Source organism: Magnolia sinica, chromosome 13 (assembly GCF_029962835.1).
Source record: "Magnolia sinica isolate HGM2019 chromosome 13, MsV1, whole genome shotgun sequence".
Taxonomy (NCBI): Eukaryota; Viridiplantae; Streptophyta; class Magnoliopsida; order Magnoliales; family Magnoliaceae; genus Magnolia; species Magnolia sinica.
In genome coordinates this window covers 69851055-69878059 of record NC_080585.1, presented here as the reverse complement: position 1 = coordinate 69878059, position 27005 = coordinate 69851055, and the positions used below count along the sequence as shown (strand labels likewise).

Genomic DNA, 27005 nt, shown 5'->3' with positions numbered 1-27005 from the left:
ATGATCCAGATGAGTCTAGATAGAGAAGAGAAAGGAGTGGATTCCGGTAGTAGGTTGGAAACAAAGAAGGGACCATATAGCCTCTTTGCTAGAAACATACTATTCAGCCTATTGTTGAACAATCTAGAAGACGTATTTGGGCAATTTGGGAATATAATTGAGACCACCATCCCAAGAAACCCAGATACAAGGAAGAGCAGGTGTTTTGGCATTAAGAGTCCTCTATGACAAAATGAAGACTTGACAGGAGGTTAGTAGGTGGTCAGCATGTCACGATGAAGGAAGCTCTGTCACGGGTAGAGAATGAAAAGCATTCAAACTGTCGAGGGTTTGAAGACTGATTCAAGGGAGTAATCTTGGCCTTAAAAGGTGTTGATTCATGATAGTCTTGCAGAAGGTCGTGTGGATACACATGCACAAGAGGCTCCTTTTTGTTGTCTACAGTGGGGTGTTATTTTCTTGTAATTGGTATGATTTGATGATTGGCACCACATGCCAAATGTCTTATAATCTATGGTAAGCTAATTACCATATAACTACTTGAGTTAGGAGATAATCCCTCGATTAGAATGACTCTTACAATTGGTCTGTATCTATAAATTCCAAGGGCCTCAGTGATGAAGAAGGAAAGGGTTAAGCACCCTTCTCGACCATACAAAGTATGGTGTCTCCTTATGAGATTTAAGGTTTTCTTGGGATTTTGAGCTCTAAATGATTATTTCCTAACCTATTTATAGACAAGATCTGAAACTAAGAAGCATTATTGCTCGATTGCAGCCATGACCAAGGATATGTTTATTATTTAATTCCAGTCATGATCGAGGAGATGATCAGGACTTGACTTAGCTATAAACAAGATCTGAAATCGATGAGGCTCATTGTTGAACTATGATCACAACCAAAAAGAAGGTTATTGCTCAACTGTGATATAGACGGTTATTATTCCAAATTAAAAGGCAAACCAATCCCTGATTTCTAATGTGTCCAGGTTCTAATTGCTTGACAAGACACAGAACATATGTCAGATGGATGGAATTAGTAAGAAAAAAATATACAAACATGTAGTGTGTGGGTGTAAGAGAGGAAAGATATCACAATGTATTAGTAAATAAATAGAAAAAAGCCACAAAGTGATTTTATAAGGTGAATACGTGGGGGAAAGGAGGGAGAACAGACTCAATACTTTTCGTAGAAGAGATGATCAGATATATTTAGCGAAACCCTACCCTGTAAGATCCGGCCTACTATGATGACTTGTATTGTTCATATGTGTGTTTAGGATGGGTAGGATTGGATTGGATGGTTTGTAGGGATGGCTTGGATAGGTTGGATGGGACGACTTCTTGAGATGGGTGGCTTGAACGGTTTGATATGGATCGCTTGAATGAGATAGATGACTTGAAGATGGATGGTTGGGATGGGATGGCTAGCTTGGATGACTTGGATCTCTCTCTCTCTCTCTCTCTCTCTCTCTCTCTCTCTCTATTTAAAAGTTAGTATATGCAATTTGTTCATCTCGTAGGGGGGATTTTAGTCTCAAGATTAATAGGGGGAGCTTCCTGATAGCTTTAAAAATAAAGATGAAATGATTTCATTCAAATTAAATGGAAGTTTGCATAAGGAGATGTCATTGGTGAGAGTGGAACCTTGGTGCCCTACATAAGTGGAAATAAGGAGAGAAGCTTTGGTCCAAATTTTTAGCATACTAGCTAACACTTCGAGCAAAGAGGTGATCATTGAGGTTAGTTCTAGATTGGGTACAATTATGGAAATCAATAACAATATGGCAAATGGATTGTTGAAGTTGTGACCTAAAAAATCAACATGAGCCCTATCCACTAGCCATGTGGAGGAAACATTGATGATCTCAAAGATAGATCATGATGACCAAGTGTCTTAAATGGACAAATTAATATGCCTTATAATGAGGACGAACTTGAAACATTCATGAACATGGGTTAAGTAGAGAAGGTATTCCTCTGGTTGTCCTTAGGAACTTGAGATTAAACACAACGATGCAGACCAAGGGAGAGTTGTGGTCTATAGATGTCAATACCATGTTATATTATAACTATGTAGCAGGTTTTAGGACCAACATGTACTTATTATCATCATTAGGATGATGGATATGGTCACCCTGTGTGAGTGACTAACAATGAGTCAAGATGGAAAGTCTAAGAAAAATGAGCTACAGATGTCCTAGAGGGGAGTGAATAGGACTAAACTAATTCGTAGTAATAAATAGTGGAAAATATATTCTCAATCGCAAAAAAGTATTGAAACCTTAAATCCAAATAATGCATAGGACAACCTTCACCTATAACTTTAGGAAGGACAACCTTATTTCACGACGTCTTTGAAATCAATCTTTCAAAATAGTAAAGGCATAGAATAAGATAAACAATCACCACAAATACACAAAGAATTATAGTGGTTCGGTGTTCAACACACACCTACTTCAACCCTAAAATTACTACTCCACATAATTTTGGCTTTCCACTATTTTCAAGGTTTTCACAGGTTCACTTCAATAACCTCTTATAATTTTGTCATTTTCACAGGATTACCACAATAAAATCTCTTAGTGATTTTCACGAGCTAACCACCACTCAACCCGATGAGATTTTCAGGCAATCACAACAAACCCTAATGATAGAAATTTAATTAAATAAATACCTATCTTCAGAGGACAAAACATGGATGTGAAGATAATTGATGAAGTCGAAGATTCGATTAATGCACCGATCTTCTTTCTTGGATGATGATGAATCAATGTATGCTTAACCAGAAAGGATCTAGGGATCTATAGATTTTCAAAGAATAAAACCCTAAAAGTTGCAGATTCTATTCTCTAATCTCGAGTAGTGCTTACTCTTAAATGGATTTAAATCTAACATGAGAAAGGAAATTGAATAAGCTAAAACAAAATAAAAATTACCACACAATTAGCTTTGGAAGGAACTAATTTCTCTCGTTTCTTGAGGATGTTTTATAACACTTTTTTGTTTCTAAAACAATGAGATAAGGTATCTATATATAGCCAAAGGATTTGGAACTTCAGTCAGCCTAAGAATATCTTTAGCTATTCGAATTTAAATGATTCTGTTCCAATGGCTATTAGATTTTGCGAGATAAGATATATCAAAAATTCGCCTGGCCTGACCAAAAATTTGGCTAGCCAAATCAGCATTTCGATTGGCCAAATATAGGGTTCGGCTGGCCGAATCCCCTCAAAATATGAAAATTTTTTATTGCTGGAAACTTGAACCAAGACAGTTTCGGGCTGGCCCAAGCCAATTTTGGCTGGCCGAACCCAAGGTCGAGCTGGCCGAACTTGCAACATATATTTAATTTTTTTTTATGTTGTTGTAAACTTGGCAGAAACTAAGGTTAGGCTAGCCGAATAGAATTTGGCTGGCTGAACTAGAGGTTAGGCTGGACGAACATCAATAAATTTCCACAGTAAATTTATACATTTTAAGCATATAAAGGCCATGATAAAAACCTATATCCTATGACCTTTTCGTAGGGTCATTTTACTTGAAGGTTGGCATACACTTGATCTTTCACTTGCAATCATACTGAATCTTCTATTCTTGTGATGTTAAGTCACTATCCATGAAGTGTCGTAAAGGACTAAAGTGTGCTAAAGATCTAACCAGTATTTTGTCTACGAAATTTGACAACTACATGTGTTTCTTAGAATACTAGCACTTACAATCTCCACCATCGGGTGGGACTTTAAATAGTTGTCCTTTCGCTCTACCCCACATGGGAGTGTGAGTGTGTCATAGACACAAGATATTGGTTTAAAACTTTTGGGCACTTGCATTTGGGTACCGAGTTCAAGTCCTTAGTATGGGACCTATTTGACTAGACCATGATTGACTTGAGGGTGCATAGGAATCTAACTAATCCCTGGACCTGAAGACATGAGGTTTAAGGTATTGATTATATATTCTTTGGCTTGCTTTATGAGGTCATCAAGTAGCTAATAAAAGTAGGTATGGTTGGGCACATCTATCAGGGTCCATTAATCGCCGCATGGCCCAAAGGGGGTCAACTGGTTTCGGAGCTTGTTTAAAATGTAGATCTAAAATATCAAAGTTTCATCATGTGGTTTTAACATTGGCACAGTACTTAAATGGTTTTACAAACATTTTAATCGTTAAAATTCTATTTTGACCCTTAAAAATGTTTTCATCATACGTAATAATATGATGGTCCAAATCTAATAATCCACCAAGCATTGGGGCTTTCATGGATGGTCATGGTTGTGGAAGGATTAGATTAGATATATATATGCATAGATAAGGTAGGACCACGAGATTTTAATGATGTGGGGCATATGAAAAACGATAGGGTGGACTACTATAATTGGTGCACCCCTAAAAATCTAAACCCCTCTTTATAAATATATCATATCCCAATAGGGAGAAGCATCCTCAAATGCCAAAGAACCTAGGACCCACCCCTTAGGCATCACTTGTATAGAGAGAGAAAGAAAGTGTAAAAAAGAGGGCGATTTCATCCCTCATCACACGTTTTCACATGTGAGATCCACTTGCATGGACGAGACTAGTCTCCTTGACCCTACATCGAGGCTCACATAAAGGCTTTCAACTCTCCTTCAATTGAGATAGATCAGAGAGACAATTCTTGGTTTGGAAGATCACAATCGACAACTTCAAGATTTATACCATGTGTTCTACATTCAAGTAAAATCTAAACTGCTAATTAAAGGGTTTCAAATTTTAGAAACTTGAGATTATCAAAATGGGGATCTCAAGGGCTAATAAATAAATCAGAAATTTTGAATAAGTTTAAATTTTGCTATCATTGAAAAAATCCAACAAAAGTGGTACAAGAGTGGTCCCATTTTGTGATATAATCGATTTTTTATTTTTTCCACGCTAATTGGGAGATCTAGTCGATTCAAGCTATATACATGTTTAATCATGATTGACAACTCTCCTATGCCTCGAGCGCTGAAATTCTTGTTTAGTGGTGGAAATCTCCCTCAAGCATTAACGACAACTCTCCTATGCCTCATCCCAAAGTCACAAGCTCCAAATGAGTTATTTGATTACTGCCCCATTAGCCTTTGTAATTGCATCAATAAAATCTTGTCAAAGGCTATTACTTCTAGGCTGAATGTTCTTCTTCCCATGATCATTTTTAATAAACAAGGCACTTTCGTTCAAGGGAGACCAATTGCCAAAAGCATAGCTCTAGTCTAGGAGCTAATCAGAGATATTGGCAAAAAAGTCAGGGGTAATAATGTCATAGTCAAACTAAACATGGAAAATGTCTATGATAGAGTTGAGCGGTGCTTCCTCAAAGCAATGCTTAGAAAGTTTGTCTTCTGCGAAGAATGGATATGTCCGGTTGAAAAGTGTTGGTTTAGTTATTGGTTTAGTTCTCCTTAACAAGGAAGCTTGTTGTTTCTTCAAATCATTTAGGGGCCTCCGCTATGGAAATCCACTTTCTCCAAGACTATTCATCATTGTAGCAAAAGCTTTAAGTGGAGGATTTAAGAGGTTAAAAGCTCAGGGTTTTCGCCATCCTTTCAAAGTCTCGCGAAGCTACCCTTTAATCTCCCATTTACTATTTGCGAATGATACTATTCTATTCACTAATGGCAGCAATAACTCCATCAAAGTGGTGGTTGACTTCCTTCAGAAATACCAAGATATTTCTAGGCAAAAAATCAATGCTGATAAGAGCTTGTACTTTACATCTAGCAAGTCCTCTCCCAACAAGATTTGGTCCTTAGAAAGATACCTGGGCATGCCAGTCTCATATTCTTCCTTTTATTATTTGGGAGTGTAAATTTTCAAAGGTAGATCTAGAGCGCATTTGTTCCAGCCGATGCTTGATAAAATTAGGAACCAGATTTCAAGATGTAGAGGAAGGTGCCTTGCTCAAGCAGGGAGAACCGTTCTCATTAATCATGTGTTGGGTAGTATTCATATCCACACTATGGTTGTTACTGAACTTCGAAGCAAATTTTTTCGAGGCTTGAAAAGTGTTTCGCATATTTCTTCTAGGGATTGAATGAGGGAAAGAAAAAGCTCCACTAGGTAAATTGGTGTAAGGTTACAACCCCAAAATTCAAAGGTAGGCTAGGTATTTAAAAAAATGGCTGAAGTGATGAAGTCTTAGCAATTGAAACTAGCCTAGTCAATCAGATACGGGGAAGGAAAAAGTATTTGGTCAACTTATTACATAACTAATAATGCTCATATTGTATCACGGATATAGTCATGGCACAAGGAGTAGTGAAATACCTATTTTGGAATGGCATTCGCAGCATATTTCCATTGATGGATAACCACATCAAATGGCAAGTTCGAAGTGGGGACCTGAACGTGCGAAAGAATGACTAGTCAGGCCTTGGCAAGTTAAAAGCTAGGTTCATCGACCAGATTCCTGCCTCCATCCAAGATCTGCAAGTTCGATACATCCTTGGTCCAGCTAGTGTCAAGGTGTCCAATACACTTACCTCATACTATCAAATAGTGTTTGGGAGTATATCTCCTAAGAAGGGATCTACACATCCTCGGGAAGGGACAAGCAAGTGTATCCTTGCTCATCATCAGGCAACTTCTAGGTGGGATAATCATGGCACTTGATTAGAGAAGAGGAATTGAGGAAATCTTGGGCTCGTGGGTGTGACACTCTAAGATGCCCTCAAAGATTTCGTTGTTCGTGTGGAAGCTCTTGCAACATGTGGAGTCGGTTGATGATAGGATCCGATCCAAGGGAGTTCACTTTGCATCTAAGTGTAGATATTGTGGTCCCACATTCCCTTTTTCAGAGGAAACAATGGAACATCTCTTCATGACAGGGGAATTGGGAGCTAAGGTGTGGAATTTTTTTCTCCAAAAAGCGGGATGTCCCCTTACTTAGGCAACACTCAATCTTGGGTCGAGCCTCTCTTTGGTGGAGGAAGGCTTCAACTGGGGACTGTTTTGGAGCACTATTGATGTAGAGCGGTTCACGAACACTTTCATGTCCAAGATGGACCAGAGAAGGCCCGATCAGAGGCGGAGGTGATCCAAACTGTCAGAACCTTCAATAGGCGTATCTCGCAAACCGAAATGAGTTACTCGATGTACGATAGTTGATTTTGGGGTAGGATATGCTACTTTAGCCAACCAACCTGGCAATGCTGGGTTTCCCATGCTGAATTTGCGAGATTCCATTAGATCGACGGTCGAAAATCCATTTTATTTCCATTTTTACTATTTATAGCAAGTTTTAGTTTGATTATAACTCTTCGTCTCTTGAGCTTTAGGAGTTGTGTCCAACATAAAAATTTTTTAGAAAAATTAGGAGAATAATGTGGTTAAGACACATAGGACACTTACTATCAATAGTAAATTTACTATGGATAGTAAGTTAGAATTTTAGGGAGTTTGAGTTGGAGTTTGATTATAAAACTTCTTCTAAGGTTTGGTATCATTATTTAAAGGGTTGTAAATTTGTTTTTTATTATCTATCAATCAATTTATGGATTTTCTAGAATTTATTTATATTTTTCTTACTTTTTCCTCATGAATTCAGGAAGTCTCTGTGAGGAGTCCAGAGAAGATCCAGGGATTCGGAGTAGTTATCCTTAAGGAAGACAGTGATCGACCTCATCACGTTCATCCCTGCATCAGGTATTCTCCTTGCCCTCATTTTTTAGGAGATTTGGAAGGAGTGAATCGAAAGCTGATTCAGTAGTACTCCTATGACAAGAGTTATCTCCTGCACCCTGCATTAGCTCAGGTTGATTGGGCAGTTCCTCCCACAATTTAGGGACATTTTAGTTTTATGATGGCAATCTCTACAGGCCTTGGCCATTTATTGGGGGCAACCTCACTCTCCCTATTTAATGTAGTCAAGTGAATCGAGTCGGAGGAGAGTTGGTTCAAAATCAATGTAGATGGTTCCTCTAGAGGTAATCCCAATTTATCTGGCGGTGGTGGGGTGTGTAGAGATAATAAGGGTGATTATCTTTGCTTTTTTTTAAGGGATTTGGTTAGGGCTTCAATGGCCAAGCTGAGGCTTGTTCTCTGGTGGAGGGGCTCACCTTGGGTGTGAGATAGGGGCTCCCCAAGATTCAAATGGAGAGTGACTCCAAGGTTGCTATTGAATTTTTAACTCGGGTGCCCCATCGAAGTGGGTCCTTTGGTATTAGTAGGCCCAGGTCACAAATCTTAAGAGGAAAGCTTTCATTTCCGTTGTTTACGCTCCCAAGGAAACCAATGGAGTGATGAATGGTCTAGCTTGCTTGGGAAGTGTGTCGCAATGCAGTGATTTTTTCCTAGTTGTTTCGGATCTTCTTCAAGCCTCTTATGGTTCTTTTCCCCTCGTGGGGCTTGGGAGTGTCATGGAGTCCAACAACCCATGTTAATGTCTAGTGAAATTATTTTGGGATATGATAGGCAAGCCTAGGCTTTTTTTTTGCTATCCTGGGCCTACCCGAATGTAATTAGTGACTGCATGGCCTGATTATTAATTTTTTTAAAAAAAAAAAGAAAGAAAAAAAATCATGATTGACAAAAGTAAATGCAAGGGGTTGTTGCACATAATTCTAATGTAGATAATGTGTTATGTGATGTGATATTAATTCATGGCTTGGATGTCTTTAATGATGATGATTTAATGGTTATTATTGAAAATTACAAATTTGTGTGGTTATTATTGATTGGTCAAGATTGACCATTGTTTTTCTGTAAAATTTATGTAATGTTTTAATTTTTTTTACAAAATAAAACTTGTATAATATCTTAGATCACTTGGATTAGCCAAGTTCTTGATACAAGTTAGAGATCTTAACTTTTCATCTTACATTGTCAATGGAAATATGAGGACACTCGATGAAGCAAGCAAGGATAAGAAGTTAGAAATGAACAAAGTGGTGTGAGGCAAACCATATGGAAATCCTCGATCTTACTGATGGATAACTCCAATCATCAGTCCATTCCTCTTAGGGTGTAGATGCCCTTGGCTCATCTTCTCTCCAATTTTTTCCGTAAGAGTGCTAAAAATGGCTAATCCCACACTTTTTTAAGATTGATATGGAAAACGCCAAGAGTCTCTCCCTTATTTAACTTTTGGTTTCTCTCATCATTCAAATTAAGTCCCACTTAAGACTTTCTCCTTGTAAGGCCCGTATCCTGGTACCGTACCGTTCCACCAACTCCCACTATCCTCTCCATCAAATTCGAGCAACCGGCGACCTGTAGACAGCGATTGCACGCGACCCTAAGTCGCATCCCGAAGATCAGAGGGGACTCGACTCGAAACTTATACCCTTGCAACCGCATCGTCGTCACGGTTCTAATGCCGCGTCTTACACACCAATACAATACCCAGGCTAGGAGTAGTGAGCCCACGTATATTTCAAAGAAACATCACGCATTGCAAATCCCAAGAGATTTCATTTGGGAGAGAGGAATCTCTACCCATCGTTTCACATCAACTAGTCAAGTACAACCACCATTTCAAACCCATGCCTCTCTTCCCACCAAGACAAGTAACTCATCCCCTCTTATCCCAAAGGTCAACTTAACCCATACTTTCCATGTCACCTCTCTTACACACCCATCATTCCTCTTACACAACCCATCCCTCCTCTCTCATTTCAATCCATCCCATCCCCTTTCTCTCTCATTCTCTACCCATTCCCTAGAAACCAAGAGGAGAGAAGATCTAAGGAGAGAAAGAATGACCCAAGCAAGGCCTATCTCCCTACCACCCAATCTCACCATCCAACCATCCAATCTTCATCATCCACCATTAAAGTGGAAGCTTAGGAGCTACGGATTCCAAGGAACCAAGAAGGAGAGCAATAGGTGGGTCATCGTAGGTTTAGATGTCAATTTTATCTATGGGACAAGTGAGGCCTACCGGTTAATGGTAGGGATCCCATTTTGGACCCAAGGTGTGGCCAATGGCCACCATGATACATGTGTAAATCCATGATGGGGCCATTCTCCATGGACGCCCCCCCCCCCCCCCCATGATGTTTATTTGATAACCAATATGTAGAGGTCACCTAGACCCTTAATTTTGTGGTGGGGATGGCATCCTCACCTTGATTTGCTAATTTGAGGGCCCACATATTTTAGGACCCATCTTGTTGTATGTATTGTATGTCAAGGGAGCTCATAGTGGCGGAGCTCCCTCCACCACTCTCTCTCTCTCTCTCTCCTATTTGATGGCCCTCCTGATGAATGTATGAGACCCACACTGTCCAATTAGTGGGACACCCCTGCTCTCCAAATCAAGGCCCACCTTGCTGCCACGGTCCAGCAGTCCCCCTAGCTGCCCGTTTTCGAGCAGGCCTAGTTGTGGGAAAACTCAAATATCAGCTTGACCCCGATGATGGTGGGCCACCACGTAAACACTACCTTAACGTACACATTTTATCCCCACCATCCAGCAACCAGGGCCACCTTGCTGACCGTCACGGGCAGCCTGTCTGGTGGAAAACACAAATGTCAGCTTGCTCAGTTGAGTGGGGTGGCCCACTGACGTGGACCCCACCTTAATGTATGTGTGTTATACCCACTGTGACGTGTATTCTATCCACATTGTCCGTCCAATGGAGAGATCATGTTAGGACGTGGGCCAGATGGGCCAGGTGCAATCGAATAGGTTGTTGTCCAGCAGTAGGCCTAGACGAAAGGAAAATACTAATATCAGCTTGATCATTGAGCTGATGGGCGACATACACATGGACCCCACCTTGACGTATGGTGCATCCTCACCGTCCATCCAATTTTCATATCATTCCAGGCCATAGGCCTAGGAATGAAGCAGATCCAACGCCTAACTGACCGCAGGTAGCAATGGGTTGATGCCCACCATTTGAAACCTTCTTAGGCCCTCTATGATGTTAGTGGGAGGCCTAGTGGCCGACCCACTCCTTAGGTGGCCCACATCCAGTGAGACCCCACCTTGACATATCAGCTTGATCATTGAGCTGATGGGCCACATACACGTGGACCCCACCTTGACATATGGTGCATCCTCACCGTCCATCCAATTTTCATATCATTCCAGGCCATAGGCCTAGGAATGAAGCAGATCCAATGCCCAACTGACCGCAGGTAGCAATGGGTTGACGCCCACCATTTGAAACCTTCTTAGGTCCTCTATGATGTTTGTGAGAGGCCCAGTGGCCGACCCACTCCCTAGGTGGCCCACATCCAGTGAGACCCACCATATATGTGTTTTAGTCCAGGCCATCCATTAGCTAGACGCCCAGCTGGGCGATGACACTATTGGACTGACCGTCCAGTAGCTGGCCATCGTGATGCATGTGTTTTGTACCCATGCTGAATCTGGTGAGGTCCATCTGCAATGGGTAGGCCCACCATGAGGTGTATGTTTTATCCAGGCCATCCATCAGTAGGACGCCCGGTAAGCCCAGCCGCTAGTGGGCCAGCCGCTGTTGGACTAGCCGCTCACCAGACAGCCCACCTATTGTATGCATTGTATATCTATGTTGCCCATGGTTTTTGTGGGGCCCATTAGTGCCTTGTGGGGCCCACCTTATACTTGTATGTGGAGTATCCAGGCCGTCCATTCACTGGACGTCTAGAGGCCCAACTCGTTGGGTGGACTAGACGTCTAGCAAGGGCCCATTGATATATGTGTTTTAAGTCCATGCTAGCCATTTGTGTGGGGCCCATTATTGATGTGTGGGGTCCCCACACCCTTCTCCAAACTTTCTCGGGGCCCACTCTATGAGGTGGGTCCAGATCTAATAAAATGGATCCATAATTCAGGTGGGCGCCCACCAGCAATAGCTGGGCTAGGGCGTCCCACCATGTGGCTGAATCGTAAAGCCTGCTATGATGCATGTGTTACATACACGTTGTCCATTCGTACAAGGCCACCATGACGTGTGTGTGTTTTAGACACATTGTTCATCCATTATAGGGCCGTGGGCTGCCCTGAGAGGCCCACCGTGATGTATATGTTATACGCCCAATAAGGGGCTACCTTGATAGGCCCACCATGATGTGTGTGTCGTACACGTACCATCCATCTATTTTTTTAGATAGTATAAGGGCCATGGGCCCCCGTTGTGATTCAGATTCTAATCCCAAGTGGACCGCACACTAGGAGACAATGGTGGTTAAATGTCCACCGTTGTAAACTTCCCTAGGGCCCATTGTTAAGCCCATTTTCACCCTTACTGTAACGACCTTGGATTTTCTGTGCTAATCTTTCCTTAAGTAGTTGTTTTTGGGGTAATTAGCGCTTTACTCGATTGCTTGTGAAATTCGCATCAATCACTTTAAATTGTATCTGCATGGCTCTAAACGTGTAGATTAGTGAGCGCTACGTTACTCTGAAACCTGGGATCCATCGCTAAATCCAGTTGTTCTGGGGAATTTTTGGAAGATCTGGATCGGACCTGGACCGCGCGTCGAAAGTCCGATGGCGATGATCTTAGGCTGTTGCGGTCACCGAGTTGGGCTTGACCATCACCTCGAAAGTCAAGTCCATGTGATGTTCTGGGTCGATTTGTTTGAGCTCGAAGTGAAGAGTGTGAGAACGGTTGGAATTTATTAAGCTTTTATGAAATCTGAGTCGTGTCGCTTGCGCGACGATTTTAAGCATTCTGACCGTTGGATTCTGACCCAATTTCACCCTCTGATCAGGATAGTTGGCCCAGACATATCCTAGTGCTTGCGGACCTGATCGAGATTCCGTGACCGTTGAATTGAGTGTGGTCCACCACGGCTGATCTGAAGAGCCGGTCGGGATGAAAACTCATCTTGACCTAGATCCATGGTCAGTGAGCTTAAGTCCAACCTTTCGTGGTTATAGGCCCACCAGAAGTGCTTCGTTGGATCGAGAGAGGCTTACTTTGGTTATAACCTAAGTATACCTTGTCCCTAGGGTTATTTTCATCAATAATAGGCCTATTTATAGTCCTTAAACCCTAGCTCTCTTTTCCATACGATTTTCTCTAACCCTAGCTTGGAAAGAGAGTGGAAAAGAGAGAGAAAGTGAGAGAGATAAGTTGGTGAATCATATTGGATTCTTCCTTGTTCTTCTTCATCTTTGAACCTTCACTTTGAATCGTTCTTCTGACGGTTCTGAGTTCCTTTTGGGGTAAGTTAACCTAACCCTAACCTGTGTTAGAGCTTAGATTAGTTTTGGAGGTGTTGTATCTCATTTCTATCCTTATTTTAGGGTATTCTAGCGCCGTTGACGAAGACAACTCGTCTAAATCAGTTCGGTGGTTCTTTCTTCGCTTAAGGTGCGGACTTTAAGTGTATAGGTTATGGTTTTCAAGGCTTTCAATCCCAGTTAATGATTTATTCTTGTTATGGATGAGATTCTGCACGCCAAATGTTGTGTTTACATTGCTTTCCTGATATGCATGTGCTATATTGAGATTTGTGTATTCTAAGTGTATTTATAAAGTACCGTATACGTATAAATTATGCACTTGTGTTTGCCATGATTATTTGTCATGTATGTATGCTAGATGCATGTATGACGACTCCTTGGTAAAAGGAATTGTCTAAGTGCATGTATTCCAACATACGTCATTTATGTTGTTCCATGTATGCTAAGTGTTTGTAGAAATGCATGAATGATCTAAAGTGTAACTTATTACACTAGTAGTGGGCGTTGAGAGGTGATTCTCAACACTCCTATTGATGCGCATGATTTCCTTTATGCAGTTATATTCCAAGTTATTTCAATTCAAGCATTTCCTATGCTTACATTTATGTTAAGTTGATATTCTTCAGATGCGTATGTACCATGATTTGAGTTGTTGTTCCATTACTGTTTTACATTCCATATGAATATCTGTAGTAGCGTAAGGTGTTTGGGACTATGCCTTAGTCCAGGAAATCGGTAATTGACCCTATATTCGTGGTTGAGATTGCTTTCGCCACGTAGGACGTATTGGACGAACCCGAGTAGTATTAGAGTTGTCGGCAGTGGTTTGGCCACGCGGAGTGTTTGCGCACTCTATGTCGTTCAATTCAACATGCGCTCGTGCTAGTCGAGTTCGTCAAGTAACCCGATTGTACAATGTATGTTTACCATGTATGGACGCTATTGCTTGAATCTAGGGTACCGAACTTACCAGTGACATCCTATTAACTATGGTACTTGATCCGCTAAGACTCATGCACCGGACATGGTGGTATGGGACACCGTGGTCGAGCTGTCGGCCTACGCTGGGGTGACGAGCCTCCCCGTAGTGACCAATGAGCAACAAAACTCATGAGCCGATTATGGTGGTATGGGACACTATATTCTTGCTGTCAGCCTACATTGATTGGTGACGAGCCCTTTGTAGTGACCTCGAGCATACCTGGATACCGCAATGAGGTGACGAGCCGATCTGTGGTAGTAAAGGCATGAAAGGCGTGCATTGATTGGTGACAAGCCCTTTACTACGACCTCAAACATATGACCGTATGAGATGTCTAGGATTGACGACCCTAGTATGGATCACTGTTTGGATGGTGATATGAGGAAGGTATCTTAGCTTCCCAATCCTGCTGTGTGAAATGGACTAATAACAACTTGGTAATCATATCCATGCACCGCATTTGCATGTGCTTTGTAGATGTGGCGCACTTTGAGGCGATGTCATGCGTAACGTAAGATGAAGACGCTGAGGGTATACGCGTGAGGGCACGCATCATATTGCATATATCCTTACATTAACAAGAGTACTTAGGATTTATTTAATTGTTCTGCTTTATCATTACTGCTTGATTGAACTGATAACATGTTAACCAGTGCCTTATTGTTCCACTGAGTTGATCACTCACTCCCACGTTTCTAGGGCGGTGTTAAACACCCACCAGACTCTGTCTTAGGCTCTGATGTTGCAGATGTGGATGCGACTTCTGAGGCAGAGCGGGAGCTGGATGACGACGAGACTGCCTTCTCCTATATGCAGTTTTCAGATGGGTTCTAGCGAGCTTGGGTCTGATGCGCGGGATCTATGGGATTATTTTGGAAACTCAAATGATGTAACTTGATACTTATAATTTTGTTAAATAACACTTTCATACGATCTGGCTTGTATATGTAATTCAGGGGTTTACACTTATACACATATTTTACTATAAGTCTTCCGCTTGCTTTATTCACTTATCCCTGAATCATATCTGTGTTTTGGCTTAATCTATTCCATGTTTTGTGCACTAATACAGTCAACATACATCCTTCATTAAATATGTTATATAAGTGATGTTTTGGAACTCGGGAGCTAAGTTATGCTCGACCCCCGAATTTCAGGGCGTTACACTTACCTTATTAGGCTAACCCAAACCGTTGGGTCCCCATTGATGATGGTGCTTTCTACCATGCCTTGTAGGATTATCCACACCTTGGAGCCCACCTTGTGTACGTATTGAGCCCCATAAGAAAGCCTAGTTTATTGCATGATAGAGAGGGTGAGGAAGCCCACTTATTGTACTTAAACTCATCCCCTTAAATTACCTTGTTGTATACCCATTGACTCACCCCATGAGGCCCATCCTTGGAGTAAGTACGTCATCTAGATCATCCACTATCTATAGGAGAATACATCGTCACCTATTGCCATAGATGGAAGAATATGTGATACTAGATTTGGTATATCCACTGTGTGGAGACTACCTTAATGTATGGGTTAGATCCACCATCCTTTCAGTGGACCCTGTCTTGGGATATATGATATATTAGTACTTTGGAAAGTTAATGTTAATATAACATGGGACATACCACATGGACTCCTATAGATGTAGAAGGGGCAAGTCGTTTAGCTCCTACTTCTTGTATGTGATATACCAGTTGAGGCCGATTGTGGTCTATTGTTGTCTGATATATATCTGAGAACATGCTTAGTATAACATCATGACATATGCCCATACACATATTTGTATACATGTTGTGAGGGATGATTGATCATAGCATTTGCCATTGGGCGGAGACATTTAGGGAACTCCTTGTGAGACGGAGTTGCCCCACATAATCATGCGGTACATGCAGGTTTGATGCATGACTAGATAATATGATTTATGCATCTCACATTTTATGTGACATGATCACTTTACGCCCTAATGACATCAGGGCTGTGACCTCCACAGGCATATCATGGATGACCAGATGGGATGCCAAAAATGTTTGGTTCTAGCATATGGGTATTTAGTATGTCCATGGGTAAAAGTCCCTAAACCCTCTTGGTACCAATGGATTCTCCAACATCGAGACTGGGTGGATAACATGACCGCTCGAGTGCCGAATACCAGTAGGCGGCGTCTCCCACTAATCGTGGTTGGTTGGAACGGGATGTGGCCTTATCTGCCCGAGGGTAGGGGGCTGTAAGCTAGGCTGAGTTTGACCAGTTTGTAAATGGGTCTGCTATTGATAAGCTAAGCTAAGTATTGGCAGACTACTGGTCACGAGGGTAGTGAGGTCCTTTTCCACTCACTTGGTTGTGCAGCTAGTGAGGCGACAGCCAGTGTGGAGTGTACTAGACCCCGGTGTTATCCCAGAGATGAACTATACTGAAATATAGAAGTGCTGAGTATAGAGTTGCACATTCAACATTTGACTCATTCATTCATTCTTTCACTATCCACTCGAGTTGATGGCGCGCAACTAAATCATTATGTGTACCTTCCCAATAGTCATGATTTCTATTAGGTGTGCAACTAACCTGAGATGAGGAGTTTACCACATTGAGTCTAGTTATCCAAATTCAAGTATAGGACTAGTTTAGATAGAAGCCCCTTGTGATAAACCCCATAGCTTGCGATACTACGTACTATCGTCCCGACTACACACACCAACCTTGCCATTTCTTTTTCATCACATAGCCTGGATACGACTAATTGCATTTATGGACTTGTCAAGATTTTCATATTGCATTGCTTCCTCAGCATGTGACATTTGGCTTAATATGTCTTGCATCACATAGCTTGTTATGGTCGATAGTATTCATGGACTTGCTAGTATTTCCGCTTACTCTAATATTTGTATGCTTGGCACATGCATTGCACACACACGCACCACCCCCTGAGCTTCTTAGTAAGCTTATGCACGACTATTGCGTGCTGGTGACATTAAGTCGCAGCAGCGTTGAGGCAGGAGCTTGTAGCAGATCGTTTTGGAGAGTTTGTTATTTATGTATTTCTCTTTCAACACTGTAATCTAATATTTATATTACTGGATATGTGGTGATGATGTTGTTCTCGTAATTTGGGTATACTTGTGGCTATACTTCTTTTAAAAAAATCACACTGAAAATCCTCCTTGTACGATCCCAGGATTGGAATCTGGCGTATGGGCGCTGGGAGCCGAGAATGGGGTACTATGGAGGTTGTTGGCACTGGATTCGGCAATCAAGAATTTTGTGAGCCCGGTTCCCGAGTTTGGGGCATGACACTCCTCATTCGTACCAACCTCTTTCATGGAGAGCTTCTTAATGTGGCTAGACTTCACTAACCAAGAGCCCAAATTTTCTTTACCCTTTTAACTCCTGAGATAATTAGATACACGCATGCATGTGGGCTACCCTAACACTTTTCTCTTTCAAATAAAAAATGATACATTGAAAAGATAGGTCTGTATAAAAAATAAAATTTATAAAATTCATTTTTAAAAAAAAAAAAAAAAGGAATGAGAAAGAAAAAGATCTGTTGGAACCTCATTTGGTTCCCATCTCTTTTACTTTTGTTAAAAGATGTTAAGCATGTGCTCGTGCCCAACAAAAGACGGTAAGCATCAGTTATAAAGAAAATTTAATTAATCTCACTATCAATTTTTTGTGCCCTACTTGAATTGCACGTGACTCTCAAGAATCTCATTTGAGTACATCATCCTGACAGTTTCAGCAAAGGTTAGTAGAATGGATGTTTGAGATTCTTTATAAATGAAAAGGAGTAAGCATCCATGGCTATCAAGAATTGTTTTCATTAAATTAGCCATACTAGATCAATGGACAAGAAAATATATAGCTTAGATTGATTATAGATAGGGTTTGCAATGGGCTGGGTTAGAGTCAGGCCAAGGTTTGGCCTTAGCCCACCCCTAGAGCCCTAAGGCTTGGTCCTAGCCTAGCCTAGGCCCTAACGAGCTAAAGAGACCCAGTCCTAGCACTTCTCCAAAGGGGCAGTGATGTAGAGCAGGTCACGGATAATTTTATGGCCAAGATGGAGTAGAAGAGGCTCGATCAGAGGCAGAAGTGATCCAGACCGTTAGAACCTTAAAATGAGCATATCTCACATATCAGAATGAGTTATTGGACATGCCATATATGATTTTGGGGTAGGACGAGCTAATTCAGCCACCCAACCTAGCTATTCCAGGTTTCCCACGCAAATTTTACAAGATTCCACTGGATCGACGGTCGAATTTCTGTTTTATTTTTGTTTTTACTATTTATAGTAACTTTTAGTTTGATTATAACTCTCCATCCGTTGGCTTTAGGAGTTGCATCCAACATGAAAACTTCTTAGAATAATTAGGAGAATAGCATGGTTGAGCCAAATAGGACACTATTTTTGGCCAAAAACCATGAGGTCTAGTAGAAATCATGAACATCTAGAAATAGTAAGTTTTCTATTTATAATAAGTCGCGATTTCTAGGAGTTTTTGTTGTAGTTTAATTTTGAACCTCCTTCCAAGGTTTAGTATACCTCTTTAAAGGGCTGTAAACTAGTTTATTTCAATCATCAATTAATTTACGAATTTTCATAAATTATTTTCAATTTTCTTTTTTCCCTCATGGATTCGAGGTATCTTTATGAGGAGTCCAGATAAGCTTCATGGATTCAGAGTAGCTATCCCCTTGAGGAAGATGGTGATCAACCTCATCACATTCATCCTTGCTTCAGATAGACCTAAGCCATGCCAAACCATGACCAACCCCATTAGTTAAAGATACATTACATATACATTGTGTATGATTGATGTACAATTGGTAAATGCAGGTCTATGAACTTCATACTTTTTCAAGGAATTAATGTTTTTCGACACACCTTTGTCAAGTAAAATATAAATCAACCAATTTTATGCCCCTCCTAGGTGTCCACCATATTCATAGACTTAAATAAGTGCAGCAATATACTATTTCAATATCGAAAATTACATCCACGATTTGGATAGTCTATAAGTGCTTCTGTATCATCCATCACCTTGTACCAAATTACCATTGTTCTTTTATATCACTATATGCACTAGTATAAAGACTTTATGGCCTAGGTTACATATAACTTTATACTTAGTATTCATTATGCAAATTAACTGGCCCAGGTTGGGCCATTCATCACTGGCTTTCGCCTAGCCTAGCCCGAACATTAGACCTAGATTTAGACCTAGATTGAAGCCCTAGTCTAACACTTGGGCCAAGTTTAGTGGCCCAAGCCCTGGTCCTTAAGAGGGTTGGGTCACTCAGGCTAGGCTCAGCAGCCTAGCCCATTGCCACCTCTAATTGTAGGGAAAAGGAAAATGTCTAATACTCTCCTCTAATTGTAGGGAAAATGAAAATGTCTAATACTCTATATGGACTGCTCATCACCTTGTCTTTGGCATGTGTCTTAGGAATCACTTTGATTAGATTATCCTTACCATCTGATCAATGGATGAGAAAACTTACAGTTTAGATCAATTATAGAAAGAAAGGTCTAATACTAGATTTGTACTGATAATTGTGTAAACCTACTTTTCATAGCATGCATCTGTCAAGGATCACTTTGAGCAAATCATGCTAACCTTCTCATCAATTACTAACGATATATACCACAATTTATTTTGAAAAGGTTATAACATCAATAGGGACCGCCCATCATGCAAGCCTCACTTTTAATTGCATGTAACTCACAAGAATGATTTTCATCGAATCATCCTAGCCATCACATCAATTTCTAAGAAAATGGATGGTTGTATAGATTGTAGAAAACTAGTCTAAACTCAAGCTGACCTATCCATCAGGTGGGCCTCACTCTTTGGTGCCCCTTACAAGGATCACTTTAATCCGATCATCCTAACCATCCCATGAAATGCAAGGAAAATGGGTGATCCATACTTCCTGTTATGGGTAAAAAATGGACTGACCAGATGTATAAGATAGATGAGTCGAGCAACCAGACTCGATGACTATGGATTGCTTGAGGGACGAAACATCACCTTGACTTTTAATGCCAACTAATGACTTTAGAGGTCGGCCTTATCTGCGACTTCAAAAGATGACCTCGACTTCATGTACCTCGGGTACCGACCTTAAGTACCGACCTTGGCCTCACAAGACGACCTCAACTGTCAACTTGAGTACTAGCGTCGACCATAGACCTCGGCCTCGGATATCGACCTCAGCCTCATATTTCAACCACTCGGTAGGAATAAAAATATACTTATGATATATTGAGATAAGTTCTCCCCATATCCTCATTGAGATTTCGAGAAGATAATGACGATGTACCAGGAAGGAGATCCCTTCTATAATATGCAATCATCATCCAAGAGGCATTGCCATATATGTCTCTGATATTAAAAGCCTATAAATACACCCGTTGCCATGAATAAAGGTACACACAACTATCCTTATTCTATTACACCTACTATGAGTCCATATCATGACATAGGCATCGGAGGGTTACCGGCCTTAACTAGCGCCCCCAATGTCTTCTCTTGTTTTCCATTAAATTGCAGATACTTAGGCTAGCAGGAGGTTAGGCAGGATTGACCAGATTTCTGCATCAACACTTCCTAAGAAAATTTATCACTAATTATAAGGAAAATGGACAATCTGGATAGTCCATCATGTGGACCCCAATTTGATTGAATGTATTCCTAATAATTGCTTTGATCATTCTAACCATATGATCAATTACTAGGAACATGGATGATTGATATTGTTTATAGGAAAATGGGTCTAACCATCATTCTAGGTTACCCATTGTGTGGGTTGCACTTTTGATTGCATGCATGTGTGTTGCACAAGTTACCTAGATGGAACCATCCTAACCATTCAACCGATTGCTAGTAATATGGATGGTCAAAATTCATGGCCAGAAAATGGTTACGATAATCAATTTGGACCTTTGATCATGCCTGCCCCTTTTGTTTCATTCATTAAGATTCACTTTCATTCCTAATAAATCAATAAATTGACAGGAGTATGGATGGTCAATGTTGATTGTAGAAAAACAGATGATTGGTAAAAGGAATCTTATTTAAAATGGTGTTTTCTTTTTTTATACCATTTTTTGGTAGCTAAAGGTTAAAAATTTCAAAAAAAAAAATGCTAATAAAAAAAAGGGGGGGTTGAGATTGCTAATTGCATTAGGAAAATGGCAGAAGATATTTGAGGAATATTTAGAGGGAAAAGTCACTCATATGACAAACGTTCATGTTTCAAAGCTTTATAAGGATTAAAACTAAGAAAATTTTAGAAAAATATAAAAACATGTTAAAAATATTGTTGAAAAGTAGTAAGTGAAGCTGAATTTAGGCTTATGATTATCTTTACAATGAATTGAAGATCAAAGAATATGATAAAAATGCCTTAGAATTTGTAACAATGAGAGACCTAGATCATGTAAGATGCATTAAGAGTAGGGATAAAGGATAATAGTCAAGGACAAAGAGATCAAACAAAGTTGGAGAAGTTATTTTCAAATTTTATTAAATGACAATACTTTAAGAATATCGTGATAAACCCAATGACTTCAGAACCATAAAAATTTTCATAGGATTAAGATATCTAAAATAAAATAAGCTTTGAGAAAGATGAAAAAAGAAAATGTCCTTGGACTAAATGGTATACCAATAGATGTTTGAAATTTCATGTGAGTTGCTAGGTTATTTTGGTTCGTAAAGTTGTATAACAAGATTATAAATTGAAAAAAATGTCAAACAAATAGAGGAAAACTACCGTAATGGCTATTTATAAGAATAAAGAAGGCACATAAAACTGCACTAAAGTTGAGATCATTAAGCAAGACAAATTTCAATATCTTGGATCAATATTCAGAGTAGAAAGATTGAAAAGGATATTGCCCAAAATTTTAAGCTAGGAGGATGAATTGGATATGTGCGTCTAAAGTTTTATTTGATCATTGACTAGTCAAACTGAATAGAAATTTATAGATGATAACTATAAGACTAGATATGCTTTATGAGATAGAATGTTGGGCAATCAAGGACAACATGTCCATAGGATGAGTACTGTTGAAACGAGGATGTGGAGGTGGATGATTGCCAAGATGAGAAAGGATGGAATTAAAAATAAATGAATTCGAAGAAACTTAAGAGTAGCATCAATAGGTAAAGTGATGAAGGAAATTAGACTTAGATGACTAGTCATGTGCAACAGATACCAAAAATTGTATTGGATAAAAGAAGTGTGTTGGTGCAAGTTGAAGTCTCTGAAAAGGAAAGGGGAAGGTCCAAAAGGACTTAGGTGGAGGTAGTAAGAAAGGACTTGATGATTATGATCTACCTGAAGTTATGGTCCTTAATAAAGAGGAATGGCGTAACAGGTTTATGCAACTAACCTAATTAGTTGGGATAAGGCTTTGATGATGATGATGATGATAATGATATAATAAAAGAAAGGTAGTGCAATGAGTGAGAAACTCCTCATTTGAGTGGGCAGAATACATGTTATAGATCTATGCATACATTGGTGGAGATCCTAGTCATTCGTTAGGTAGGGTACACCTTGAACATACCATTGACAAAAACTAGTGTTGGCCCACTAATCATGTAAGTCAAACTTGCATGACAAATTGGTTGGTTAACAAAAATATTCAACAATAAAAACTCAACAAACATGTTTGGCTCACTTAATGAGTGTACTACCTTGAATAATGGTATATGGCATGTACAAAATGCCCCCTACCTAACTAATAGCTCGACTAATTCATGTGTTGTAAGCAACTTTTACCAAGTTGTAAATTAAGCAACTTTTAAAATGAGACTTTTTAAGTAGTTTTTATTTTCTTTTTACTTTTTTGTTTTTTAATTTCCTAACTCAACTCTCAAACCAAGGATGATTAGTTTGACTAACCTTCATATATGTTCATGCAAACAGTCGCATCCCTTGCCAGAAGCCTCATTAGGATGCATAAAAGGATGGCAATCGTGTCATGACTGGCAATCATTAGTGTGATGATGTTATCGATGATCTCTTCTCCAGAAATTTTTTCTCCATTTTCATCCCTCGGGTTCAAAAAATAGGAGATCACGTCATCTTGAACTCTTAAGTTCCCTTGCTCCATCTCTTTCTTCTTCCTTTGAATGAGCATCAAGAAGTACCTGCAAATCCTTTGACGAGCTTTTAAACCTCGACAAAAGACAGTCATAGGAAAATTGAGAGGTAACGCCCACAACCCTCTAAGGGCGGTTGAGAAATCTTCTTATAAGGAATCTTCTTGGTTCCCACCGGACAACCCAAATAACAACGAGCATGTTATCTTGAATGTGATTTTCTTTATCAATGGTACGGCTTGCACAGAATCCTTGCCATTGAGCTCCTACAATATAAAGCTTAGCCATGGTATGATTCATAAACAATTGAAGGAATTATAATTGTAAAAGATGGTTAGAAGCTTTCAATAAAATTGACCTACTAAAAGCAGCATAAGCAACAATAGCAATAGTTATATTAGTAATAACAACAACAGGTAAGAATGTTAGCAATAGAAAAGTAGTAGTGATAGAAGTTATATTAGTAGTGTAGTAGCAATAATAATGGTTAGAATTACTATAAGAGGCATGCCATGAAGATGTGGGTCCCAAAACCCAAAGCACTACACACCAAATAACACAATAACCTTAGAAAAAAAATAATTTCAGTCAATTAGGGTTTTATAAAATTATTTTAAAAGTTCTTTGATTTTTATTAAATATGTTTTTACTAGGTGTTAGGTTTTATGTAAAAAAATAAATAAAAATAAAAATAAAAACAAAAAAATAAAATCTAAAATTAATCTACTTAAATCATATGGGTTGCCATCGTGATTATGCCATATTTTACAAAAATTACACAAGCCATTCATCACGTGATTATACATGTACACAAAAAATCTCTCAATCAAGTCACAATCGATCTCCTAATGGAGGGTACGTATCCTCAATCTATCACCAATGTAGAAGGTCGAGATCTTGCATCACAATCTCTAATAGATAAGTTTTGACTTGAGCCGTTTGAGAAGTGGACCACACGCCCAGACAAGGATGTGAATACGTGTGGATGAGAGGTGGCACAACAACCTCTCTCTCTCTCTCTCTCTCTCTCTCTCTCTCTCTCTTCTCTCTCACACACACATACACATAAGGGTGGACATCCACAAGCTCTTGCACCTAACCCCCCAACACCCCCCCCCCCCCCCCAATTAGAACGTAAATGAGGGGATAGGGTTTCAGGATGTACACCCAAAGAGGTACTCCGCCAACCTATAAGCTTTAGCATATTATGAAGGAAACATATTTACCCTTAATTCATGCACTTGAACCATCCAAATCCTTTTACATTTGTGGCAACTATCCTTGGGCAATTAGATGACGCCCTAAAGGGTGGTTGATCAAATTATAACCATTGGATGTCTATTAAGTAGAGTTCAAAACAAATCAATTATTAAAACTCACAATTAATAGTTGAAAATTTATGGTTAACCAATCCGAAATCACGAAAGCGATGACCATCCTTTAAAACATGTAATAGACAACCCAAACCTCGAGATCAACCTACATACTAATGTCCCAGCTAGACTAAGTGGATCCTATGTTCAATTGTGGTAACTTTGACAACGCAAAATGAAAGTTTCCAGCCACGTCCACCTTTAGTATCTTCCACATAGCCTTGCAAAGTAAGTGGAAGAAGTATCAAATAGAATGTTTCCATCCACACATCTTCCAATTAAAGGAATTTGACAGAGCCAGTGCAACTATAAGTATCTTCCAGTCTAGGCATGGTGAGCCTCTTTGACTAGTTACTTACAAGGTATCATGCTAATGTGAAGGATCAAAGGTCCCAAATCAGGAACCATCCATGATGCACTCACATATTCATGTAGGGTAGGACAAAGGCACACCGAGTCAAGGAAAATAGTGGAGAGTGAGAGTGTCCATCCTAACACTAAGTTAGTCCCCTCTGTTGTAGTTAATCGTCCCTTATCTCAAACCACTATGATGAAATTCTAAGCCACAACAAACCCGAATCAACCCTAGGTATTAGAAAATTAGATTTAATACCACCGTTAATCTATGCGCTTTATGGAAGCACGTTTAAAGAATATAGAATAATCAAAATAACTAGAATAACCAAAATAATCAAGTAACTAAATACAAAACATATCGCTTTTACATGAAAAAACCCATGTGAGAAAAAACCATGGCATAAAGAGACAAATATCTCCATCATAATCAAAAGCCTTAGAGTTTACACCACTCATCTTCTTCAATTACAGGATCAACCTGATTTCCCCTTGCAATGTACACTAGGAAAACCCTAAACCCTTGAGGAAATCCTTTCTCAAGCCCTTACAAGTATAGAGAACCTTCTCACCTCACAAAACCCTTGCCCTTAGAGAGAAAACGCTCATATTACTTAAGCCCTAATCACAATCGGACTTAAATACCCTAATTTATGCTAAACCACGTAACACCGTTGGTCAGACAAGCAAACTATAGGTCGAACTGACAACACGTTGTCGATTGGACTGACCTGAACCAACAGGTCCCCTGCACTTGTTGTCTTCGGGCCGAAAACTTGTACTTTGTCAATCAAACCGACAGCTGGTGGTCAGACCGACAGAGCTCTGATGAGCAGAATACAAGGCATCTACACAACATCCTCATGTGAGATGACCAATCTGATTATCTCAGGTATGTCCAACTACCTGTATGGTAGTGGCCAAGGCACTGAGATCCATAGATTACATCTCTCTTTGGCCACAAGCCAATATGTCTAATCTCAAGGTGCTTAAGGACATTATACTAGAATAATAAGCATGTTTCACACAAACTAATTAGGCCAATGAATGATCAATTCATACAACACAAGTTAATTAGCAAGTAAATATTGAGTTTCAGGGCACTATCCAACAATAGGGCATGTATAAAGTGTTTTCTTTATCAAAAAAGAGACGTGCAAGAATATGTGTTACAATAATGTATGACATCATGCTTATAGTGTATATACTACTTCCTTGTAAGAAGTGGTTCTGTGGGTGGAAAAAATGAATTGGGGACATGATTCGATAGTCTAGACCACTGGTCCATTTTGTTGAGCTGTGGTCTTGCCTCTGAGAGCTATGGCGAGAGGAAGTCCAACCTATATGAGATTTAATAGAGAGGAAATGATGCAAGTAACTTTTCCTAAAGGCTTCACTTTATGAAAACTTTGGGTATTTTTCAAGAGAAATTATTAATATTAGACGATTAGTCCATCCAACCCATGGATAACTTCCAACCTATTATTTGTGTGTGACAACCATCTCGTCCAACAGCATGGCCTAACTGATGAGCGGATGGGGCAAATTTTTGCATATGGTGATCCTCATGGTGGGGCCAACCTATTGAATGGGTTAGATAATGGATGCACATGATAGGTTAAACATTATTCTCTTGGTGTATAGTTGCTTGTTGTCCAACTAGTTGGATGCGAGCAATTCTCATTTTTCAATACATCTTTAAACATCTTGTAAGCAACTTCTCCTAACTTTCTAAATATGACACATGGGATGCATACCAGTGATTTGAGCATCCATTCATTCATACAACTATACACAAGCTATGCTAGAAAAAAAAAAAGGTAATTGGATGATCATTGACATCCAATTAATAGAATGGAAAATGAACTATCAAGATTGAGCAAAGAAACAAAATAGGTTCATTTATCATCCTGAAACATCTATTGGATAAATCCTAATTTGTAATGTTCATGCTTCCAAAGTAGCATTTGGTTTGATGATTCCAAATATGTGATCTGTGGCTCATTGACAACAATAAACACTTGTAATATT

At 39.7% G+C, this 27005-nt stretch overlaps 1 pseudogene; it reads right to left on the bottom strand.

Annotated features, from left to right (window-relative positions):
- Positions 1–27005, bottom strand: part of LOC131224306 (taxadiene 5-alpha hydroxylase-like) — a 95915-nt pseudogene that overhangs the window by 17726 nt on the left and 51184 nt on the right.